Here is a 10,634-nt window from a genome sequence, read left to right as displayed (position 1 = left end):
AGCCAATCCTAAATAGCATTAGCACAATGACTGGAAGTCTATGGGTATCTGCTAGCTGGGTATCTGCTTCAGGTCTGGACAATTCCAGTCCTCGGGGGCCTAATTGGTGTGACACTTTTCCCCCATCCCTAGCAAACACACCTGATTTTAAACTAATTCAATTTTTAACTGAAGCTCATGATTAGTTGATTATTGGAGTTAGGTGTGTTAGCTGGGGCAAAAGTGTGACAATCAGGACCCAGAGGACAGGACTTGCCCAGGCCTGCTAGCTGCAAATACCCATACACTTCCAGTCATTGCGCTAAATCCAGTTAGCAATTATGCTAGCACAAGTTAACAGCTTCCTTCAAACCGCAATCAGAAACATATAAGAAGGGTGTCCATGAGTTCATCTGACCCTGGGGAAGTAGATAAAGGGCCTCATTGCCAAAATCCCGAAGTATCCCTTTAAGAGAAACCAAAATGAATTTGAAAATGTGGTTACCAGGCAGATAAAAACTTTCAAAGAGTGTGTCCAGGAAAATGTTTGCAGTTTTCTAAAGATGCGGACTAAAACATGCATTATTCCTTCAAATGTAGCAGTATTTTAAGAACAGTGTTCCTCTAAATGAAAATAAAGAGAATATGTCATGTATTTATGTGAAAGGTTCTGTTGCTATGCGGTACAGTTGCTAGATATGCGAGGGTTAGTTCTATTTCTTTCAGAAAAACTGGAGCTTCTTTAATCAGTTTCTTTGTCATTGCCCTGTGTGTCAAAATATACATACAAAAGGTTCATGTCACTTCAGTATCCCCATTACAGCAATTCTGAGTTCAATTGTCCTATTATTATTTTTTATTCAGTCTACACAGTTGCAGAAAATGATCAGAATTCCTTTCTTACTATTAATCGGTACCATTTCTGATTGTGATCATAGAAAATTTGTGCAGATTATATGCATGCATAAACTTGTGAAATAATTAGCCTGTGATGCTTTGGTAATGACTACTATGCCCTGAATCAAACTGGAGTAATAACCCATTCCATGGCTCATCAATGCTGCTAACCATGCGTGATTCAGTGTCTTTATCCCAAATGGCACCCTCTTCCCTTTATAGTGTACTACTTTTGACCAAGAACTATAAAGGTCACCAGAGCCTAAAAGTAGTGCTCTATAGGGAATAGGGTGCCATTTTGGGACTCAGCCCAAGTCTATATGATGGTGTGCAATGCTGCCTGTTACATTTCATTGCCTTGTGGTGTGCAAAACGAAAGTAATGGCTAGCTTCCCATTATGTGCCAAGCCCTCAGAGTAAGAGTGCTGATGTAAGATCAGCTGCAGCCCTCCTGTCCTGCTAAGCGTATATACATTGCCTTCAGAACGTATTAACACCCTTTGACTTTTTCAACATTTTGCTGTTACAAAGTGGGATTAAAATGGTTGAAAAAAAAACGTACAATTAAACCCATCTACAAATAATCTAATGTCAAAGTGGAAGAAAAATGACACTAATACAGTATATCTTTAAGTATTCAACCCACTTAGTCAATACATGTTTCTCTGGGCAAGTCTCTAACAGCTTTTCACACCTGAATTGTGCAACATTTGCCCCAAATACTTCAAGCTCTGTCATTGTTTATTGATCATTGCTAGACAACTGTATTTGGGTCTTGCCATAGATTTTCAAGCAGATTTAAGTCAAAACTGTAACTCAGCCATTCAGGAACATTCAGTGTCTTCTTGGTAAACAACCAGTGTAGATTTGACCTTGTGTTTTAGGTTATTGTCCTGCTGAACTGTAAATTAATCTCCCAGTATCTAGTGGAAAGCAGACTGAACCAGGTTTTACTCTAAGATTTTGCCTGTGCTTTGCTCCATTTAATTTCTATTTTAACCTGAAAAACTCCCCAGCCTTTAGCAATTACAAGCGTGCCCATAACATTATGCAGCCATTTCTATGCTTGAAAAGAATGGAGAGTGGTACTCAGTAATGTGTTGTATTGGGTTTGCCCCAAATATAACACTTTGTATATAGGACAAAAAGTGATTGCTCTGCCACATCTTTTTCAGTATTACTTTACTGCCTTGTTGCAAACAGGATGCATGTTTAGGAATATTACTTTACTGCCTTGTTGCAAACACAATGCATGTTTTGGAATATTTGAATTATGTACAGGCTTCCTTAGTTTCACTCTGTCAATTAGGTTAGTATTGTGGAGTAACTACAAAGTTGTTGATCCATCCTCAGTTTTCACCTTTCACAGCTGCTCAAAGGGATATTCAATGTCTGTTTATTTTAAATAAAACAAATGTACTTATTTAGGCTTGCCATAACAAAGGGGTTGAATAGTTATTGACTCAAGACATTTGAGCTTTTCATTTTTAATTATACTGAACAAAAATATAAACGCAACAATGAACAATTTTACTGACCATTTAAATTCATTAGGCCCTAATCTGTGGATTTCACATGACTGGGCAGGGGCGCAGCCATGGGTGGGCCTGGGAGAGCATAGACCCACCCACTTGGGAGCCAGGCCCACCCACTGGGTTTAATCAGCTTCTTGATATGCTACACCTGTCAGGTGGATGGATTATCTTGGTAAAGGAGAGATAATCCCTTACAGGGATTTAAAGACATTTCTGCTCAAAATTGGATAGAAACAAGCTTTTTGTGCATATGGAACAGTTCTGGGATCTTTTATTTTAGCTCATGGGACCAACACCTTACATGTTGCGTTTATATTTTTGTTCAGTATAATTTAGAATTTTGGGGGAAATCATCATTCCACTTTGACATTATGGTGTATTGTGTGTAGGCCAGTGAAAAAATCTCAATTGAATCCATTTTAAATTCAGGCTGTAACACAACAAAATGTGGAAAAAGTCAAGGGGTGTGAATACTTTCTGAAGGCACTGTATTGTGATCTAAAAGGTTAAACTGTCCTAAATCAGCACTCCTACTCTGAGCGCTTGACATGCGGCCCCAGATCTCTCTGTCCCACGGTTGAGTTTTCAGCAGAGGGCACAGGTTTGAAACGGTTTTTGAGGAGGCTGAGAGTGGTGACAGGAATCTGTGAATCAATAGCATTGGATTGGGTTTCTCTCTTCCCCTAAAACAGCACTAGTGACACACAGATCGCCAGTGCCAATTCATAGACTTTGCAATGTGTTGCATTGTTGATTATTGGTATAATAATTTAATGGACATTAATGGTGTCATAATAATCAAGTGGTTTAAATGCAGTGCTGACTTGCTAGTATGTGAATATCCTACCCATTGTGCTGTACCCATTGAGGTATCCTACTGACAAACTAAATACCACATTAACTGGAATTTGTCCCTTTTTGACTGAGATGTTTCGGTTTGAAAGTCCAACTTGAACTGTTTTTAAAAAAGATGTTCTCAAATGCAGTTCTGTCAGTGTTTGTATTCAAGAGATTATTTTGAACTGTTGTTCAATGTGATGTTGTATTTTGTGTTTCTTTTGCTTGTTAGGTTGTGTATACCACCTCCAGTAAAAAAAATATATTTGCTAAGACTGAAGTGTGCCAGAAACTAGTGTACATGTATTATGTTTACTATAATGATAAAACAGTAAGTATTGAGTAACTGAGTTATTGAATAAAGCAACATTATTTTATATACAGTACCAGTACCAGTTGGAGACACCTACTCATTCCAGGTTTTTTTTTAGACCAAGTCCATATTATGGGAAGAACAGCTCGAAAAAGCAAAGAGAAATGACAGTCCATCATTACTTTAAGACACGAAGATTAGTCAATCCAGAAAACTTCAAGAATTTTGAAAGTTTCTCAAAGTGCAGTCGCAAAAACCATCAAGGTCAAAGATGAAACTGGCTCTCATGAGGACCGCCACAGGAAAGGAAGGCCCAGAGTTACCTCTGCTGCAGAAGATAAGTTCATTAGAGTTACCAGCCTCAGAAATTGCAGCCCAAATAAATGCTTCACAGAGTTCAAGTAACAGACACATCTCAACATCAACTTTTCAGAGGAGACGCCATGAATCAGGCCTTCATAGTCGATTTGCTGCAAAGAAACCACTACTAAAGGACAACAACAACAAGAAAAGACTTGTTTGGGCCAAGAAACATGAGCAATGGACATATCAAGTCAAATCAAACTTTATTTGGCACATGTGCCGAATACAAGTGTAGACTTTACCGTGAAATGCTTACTTACAAGCCCTTAACCAACAGTGTAGTTCAAGAAGAAGAAAATATTTACCAAGCAGGCTAAAATAAAAAGTAATAATAAAAGTAACACAATAAGAATGACAACAAGGCTATATACAGGGGTGCCTGTACCGAGTCACCGTGCAGGGGTACAGGCTAATTGAGGTAATCTGTACATGTAGGTGAGAGTGAAGTGACTATGCATATGTAACAAACAGCGAGTAGCAGCAGTGTACAAGGGGGGATTAATGTAAATTGTCCGGTGGCGATTTTTATGAATTGTTCAGCAGTCTAATGGCTTGGGGTTAGAAGCTGTTGAGGAGCCTTTTGGCCCTAGACTTGGCGCTCTGGTACCACTTGCCGTTTGGTAGCAGAGAAAACAATCTATAACTTGGGTGACTGGAGTCTGACAATTTTATGGGCTTTCCTCTGACATCGCCTATTATATACAGTTGAAGTCGGAAGTTTACATACACTTAGGTTGGAGTCATTAAAACTTGTTTTTCAACCACTCCACAAATTTCTTGACAACAAACTATAGTTTTGGCAAGTCGGTTAGGACATCTACTTTGTGCATGACACAAGTCATTTTTCCAAAAATTGCTTACAGATAATTGCTTACAGATTATTTCACTTATAATTCACTGTATCACAATTCCAGTGGGTCAGAAGTTAACATACTGTTGACTGTGCCTTTAAGCAGCTTGGGAAATTCCAGAAAAGGATGTCATGGCTTTAGAAGCTTCTGATAGGCTAACTGACATCATTTAAGTCAATTGGAGGTGTACCTGTGGAAATATTTCAAGGCCTACCTTCAAACTCGATGCTCTTTGCTTGACATCATGGGAAAATCAAAAGAATTCAGCCAATACCTCAGAAAAAAAATTGTAGACCTCCACAAGACTGGTTCATCCTTGGGAGCAAATTCCAAATGCCTGAAAGTACCACATTTATCTGTACAAACAATAGTACACAAGTATAAACACCATGGGACCACACACAGACCGCTCAGGAAGGAAATGCGTTCTGTCTCCTAGAGATTAATGTACTTTGGTGTGAAACGCGCAAATCAATCCCAGAACAACAGCAAAGGACCTTGTGAAGATCCTGGAGGAAACAGGTTCAAAAGTATCAATATTCACAGTAAAACGAGTCCTATATCGGCATAACCTGAAAGGCCGCTCAGCAAGGAAGAAGCTACAGCTCCAAAAACTGCCATAAAAAAAAGCCAGACTACGGATTGCAAATGCACATGGGGACAAAGATCATACTTTTTGGAGAAATGTCCTCTGGTCTGATGAAACAAAAATAGAATTGTTTGGCCATAATGACCATCGTTATGTTTGGAGGAGAAAGGGTGAGGCTTGCAAGCCGAAGAACACCATACCAACCGTGAAGCACAGGGGTGGCAGCATCATGTTGTGGGGGTGCTTTGCTGCAGGGGGAACTGGTGCACCTCACAAATTAATGGCATCATGACGCAGGACAATTATGTGGATATATTGAAGCAACATCTCAAGACATCAGTCAGGAAGTTAAAGATTAGTCGCAAATGGGTTTCCAAATGGACAATGGCCCAAAGCATACTTCCAAAGCTGTGACAAAATGGCTTAAGGACAACAAAGTCAAGGTATTGGAGTGGCCATCACAAAGCTCTGACCTCAATCCTATAGAAAATTTGTGGGCAGAACTGAAAAAGTCCATGCGAGCAAGGAGGCCTACAAACCTGACTCAGTTACACCAGCTCTGTCAGGAGGAACGGGCCAAAATTCACCCACGTCATTGTGGGAAGCTTGCGGAAGGCTACCCGAAACGTTTGCCCCAAGTTAAACAATTCAAAGGCAATGCTACCAAATACTAATTGAGTGTATGTAAACTTCTGACCCACTGTTAATGTGATGAAAGAAATAAAAGCTGAAATAAATCCCTCTCTACTCTTATTCTGACATTTCACATTCTTAAAATAAAGTGGTGATCCTAACTGACCTAAGACATGGCATTTTTACTAGGATTAAACGTCAGGAATTGTGAAAAACTGAATTTAAACGTATAAGCCTAAGGTTTATGTAAACTTTCAACTTCAACTGTAGGTCCTGGATGGCAGGAAGCTTGACCCCAGTGATGTACTGGTCTGTTCACACTACCCTCTGTAGCTCCTTGTGGTCAGATGTTAAGCAGTTGCCATACCAGGCAGTGATGCAACCGGTCAGGATGCTCTCGATGGTGCAGCTGTAGAACCTTTTGAGCATCTGGGGGCCCATGCCAAATCTTTTCAGTCTTCTGAGGGGGAAAAAGTTTTGTTGTGCCCTCTTCACGACTGTCTTGGTATGTTTGGACCATGATAGTTCATTGATGATGTCGACCGCTCCACTACAGCCCCGTCGATGATAATGGGGGCTTGTTCGGCCCACCTTTTCCTGTAGTCCACAATTAGGTACTTTGTCTTGCTCACATTGAGGGAGAGGTTGTTGTCCTGGCACCACACTGCCACTTCTCTGACCCTATAGGCTGTCTCATTATTGTCGCTGATCAGGCCTACCACTGTTATATTGTCAGCAAACTTAATGATGGTGTTGGAGTCATGTTTGGCCACGCAGTTGAGGGTGAACAGGGAATACAGGAGGGGACTAGGTACACACCCATGATGGGCCCCAGTGTTAAGGATCAGCATGGCAGACGTGTTGTTGCCTACTCTTACCACCTGGGGGCTGCCCACCAGGAAGTCCAGGTTCCAGTTGCAGACGGAGGTGTTTAGTCCCAGAGTCCTTAGTTTAGTGATGAGCTTTGTGGGCACTATGGTGTTGAACGATGAGTTGTAGTTGATAAACAGCATTCCCGCATAGGTGTTCCTTTTGTCCAGGTGAGAAAGGGGGGTGTGGAGTGCAATTGAGATTGGATCATCTGTGGATCTGTTGGGGCGGTATGTGAATTGGATTGGGTCTAGGGTGTCCGGGAGGATACTGTTGATGTGAGCCATGACCAGCCTTTCCAAGCACTCATCCTTTAGGCAGGTTACCTTCGCTTCCTTGGGTACAGGGACTATGGTGGTTTGCTTGAAATGTGGGTATTACCGACTCGGTTTAGGGAGAGGTTGAAAATGTCAGTGAAGACACTTGACAGTTGGTCCGCGCATGCTTTGAGTACACGTCCTGGTAATCCAACTGGCCACGCGGCTTTGTGAATGTTGACCTTTTTAAAGGTTTTGTTCACATCGGCTACTGAGAATGTTATCACACAGTCATCCAGAACAGCTGGTTCTCTCGTGCATGCTTCAGTGTTGCTTGCCTTGAAGCGAGCATAAAAGGCATTTAGCTCACCTGGTAGGCTCGCGTCACTGGGCAGCTCGTGTCTGGGTTTCCCTTTCTAGTCTGTAATAGTTTTCAAGCCCTGCCACATCTGACAAGAATCAGAGCCAGTGTAGTAGGATTCAATCTTAATCCTGTATTGACGCTTTGCTTGTTTGATGGTTTGTCTGAGGGCATAGCTGGATTTCTTATGTGTCGGCATTAGTCTCCCGCTCCTTGAAAGTGGTAGCTCTAGCCTTTAGCTTGATGTGGATGCTGCCTGTAATCCATGGCTTCTGGTTGGGATATGTACATACAGTCACTGTGGGGACGACATCATCGATGCACTTATTGATGAAGCTGAGGTGGTGTATTCCTCAATGCCATTGGATGAATCCCGGAACATGTTCCAGTCTGTGCTAGCAAAACAGTCCTGTAGTGTTGCATCCACGTCATCTGACCACTTCCGTATTGAGCGAGTCACTAGTGCTTCCTGCTTTAGTTTTGCTTGTAAGCAGGAATCAGGAGGATAGAATTGTGATCAGATTTGCCAAATGGGGAGTGGGGGAGAGCTTTGTATGCATCTCTGTGTGTGGAGTAAAGGTAGTCTAGGATTTTTTCCCCCCTGGTTGCACATGTGCGACGTAGAAGTCCGTCACTGGCCGCGGGCAGCATTTGGTACTTTAACGCACGCACATATTCATCACTCCTCCCTGCTCCGTTATAAGATAAGTTAACCAGTTAGAGCTCTAGGGGCGCTATTTCATTTTTGGATAAAAAACGTTCCCGTTTTAAGCGCGATATTTTGTCACGAAAAGATGCTCGACTATGCATATTCTTGACAGTTTTGGAAAGAAAACACTCTGAAGTTTCAGAATCTGCAAAGATTTTGTCTGTAAGTGCCCCAGAACTCATTCTACAGGCGAAACCAAGATGATGCATCACCCAGGAATTAGCAGAATTTCTGAAGCTCTGTTTTCCATTCTCTCCTTATATGGCTGTGATTGCGCAACGAATGAGCCTACACTTTCTGTCGTTCGCCCAAGGTCTTAGCAGCATTGTGACGTATTTGTAGGCATATCATTGGAAGATTGGCCATAAGAGACTACATTTTCCAGAGGTCCGCCCGGTGTCCTTTGTCTAAATTTGTGCGTAATCTTCAGGTGCAGGCATTTTCTCCTGGGATTCAGGAGAGAAACCATGTTTCCAAGAACGATGTATCAATGAAGAGATATGTGAAAAACACCTTGAGGATTGATTCTAAACAACGTCTGCCATGTTTTCAGTCGATATTATGGAGTTAATTTGGAAAAAAGTTTGCGTTTTGAGGACTGAATTTATGGATTTTTTTTGGTAGCCAAATGTGATGTATAAAACGGAGCTATTTCTAATACACAAGGAATCTTTTTGGAAAAACTGAGCATCTGCTATCTAACTGAGAGTATCCTCATTGAAAACATCAGAAGTTCTTCAAAGGTAAATGATTTTATTTGAAGGCTTTTATGTTTTTGTTAATGTTGCGTGCTGGATGCTAACGCTAATGCTAACGCTAAATGCTAACGCGAAATGCTAACTCTAGCTAGCTACTTTTACACAAATGATTGTTTTCCTATGGTTGAGAAGCATATTTTGAAAATCTGAGATGACAGTGTTGTTTACAAAAGGCTAAGCTTGAGAGATGGCATATTTATTTCATTTCATTTGCGATTTTCATAAATAGTTAACGTTGTGTTATGCTAATGAGCTTGCTGATAGATTTACACAATCCTGGATACAGGGGTTTTTTCATAGCTAAACGTGACGCAGAAAACGGAGCGATTTGTCCTAAACAAATAATCTTTCAGGAAAAACTGAACATTTGCTATCTGAGAGTCTCCTCAATGAAAACATCTGAAGTTCTTCAAAGGTAAATGATTTTTTTGAATGCTTTTCTGTTTTTTTGTGTAAATGTTGCCAGCTGAATGCTAATGCTAAATGCTACGTTAGCCATCAATACTGTTACACAAATGATTGTTTTGCAATGGTTGAGAAGCATATTTTGAAAATCTGAGATGACAGTGTTGTTAACAAAAGGCTAAGCTTGAGAGCTAGCATATTTATTTCATTTGATTTGCGATTTTCATGAATAGTTAACGTTGCGTTATGGTAATGAGCTTGAGTCTGTATTCACGAACCCGGATCCGGGATGGGGAGATCAGAAAGGTTAACAATGTTGGTCGACACACAAATTAACTTCTGTCTTAGTACATACATTTCACACTTGTCAGTGTTCATATTTAATATAAGCAATATTTATTATACTTATATATGTTGTGGATGAGCGCATTGTTTGTTCTGTTCCTCTCTCTCTGTAGCTTCCGGGTATGCTGGATAAGGACCCGAGCTAAGGGAATTGGGCTGACTTTGTAGTGCCTGTCCCGAATGGTTCATTCATGTAAATGGGCATATTGAAAGACACTGTCACTGTCAGTAGTGATGTATTGTTGTAAATGTTATTTTGGGATATTGTTTCATAAAAAACGTGTTGCAATGTATATCCTTTAGTATGTTTAGTTAATGGAAAATGTAGGTTTGACTAGGTAATCGCTTAATTAATTTGTGTTAATTGTTCTGAGGGGAGGGGCTAGCCCTACAAAAGGAGCCTCTCTTTCAGTTCATGGAGAGGCATTTTGGATTGAGCTGTGGATGGGGTAGCATTGTTTTTAGCTGTCCCATAAGGTATATGTTTGATGGCAGTACTGTTGTTTTTGTTCCGGAATCAATTTGTAAATAAACACGCTGAAGCACAGAAGAACTTTTGTGGCTCCGCCATTTTTTTATTTTGATAGAGCTTAGGTTTTCCAGTATATCCTTCTGGCCTACTCTACGTGACATATGGTGGCAGTGATGGGATGGCGCACCGCAAATCAGTGAATTCCAACAAGAGAGGTAAAGGAAAGCGTACAGGATTACGTTCTCAGCAGCAGCACCAACTGTCAGAAAAGGTACCTGAAATTGAACCAGGGTGGAATACCATGGAATCGTCTGGTGAAGAAGAGGTCAAGTATGAGAAACTAGGAGCCTGACCAGGGGGCCAAACACAACCAGAACCGTTTGAGTTACCGGTTGAACCAGCAGATACAGCCATAAAAGACCAGCTGACTGAAGGAACAGTTGGGGGACCAGAACCACAC

The 10,634-nt window shown here is 41.0% G+C and overlaps 1 long non-coding RNA gene across 1 annotated transcript; it reads left to right on the top strand.

Moving 5' to 3' along the window:
• Nucleotides 1–8,137: 8,137 nt before the first annotated feature.
• On the top strand, nt 8,138–10,252 carry LOC118944500. The gene is made up of 2 exons (XR_005039838.1): nt 8,138–8,193; nt 9,664–10,252. It is a non-coding gene; the product is annotated as an uncharacterized LOC118944500 (long non-coding RNA).
• Nucleotides 10,253–10,634: the final 382 nt, after the last annotated feature.

Source organism: Oncorhynchus mykiss, chromosome 3 (assembly GCF_013265735.2).
Source record: "Oncorhynchus mykiss isolate Arlee chromosome 3, USDA_OmykA_1.1, whole genome shotgun sequence".
Classification (NCBI taxonomy): domain Eukaryota; kingdom Metazoa; phylum Chordata; class Actinopteri; order Salmoniformes; family Salmonidae; genus Oncorhynchus; species Oncorhynchus mykiss.
The sequence above is the reverse complement of the archived record's forward strand: the minus strand, read 5'-3'. Positions and strand labels throughout refer to the sequence as shown.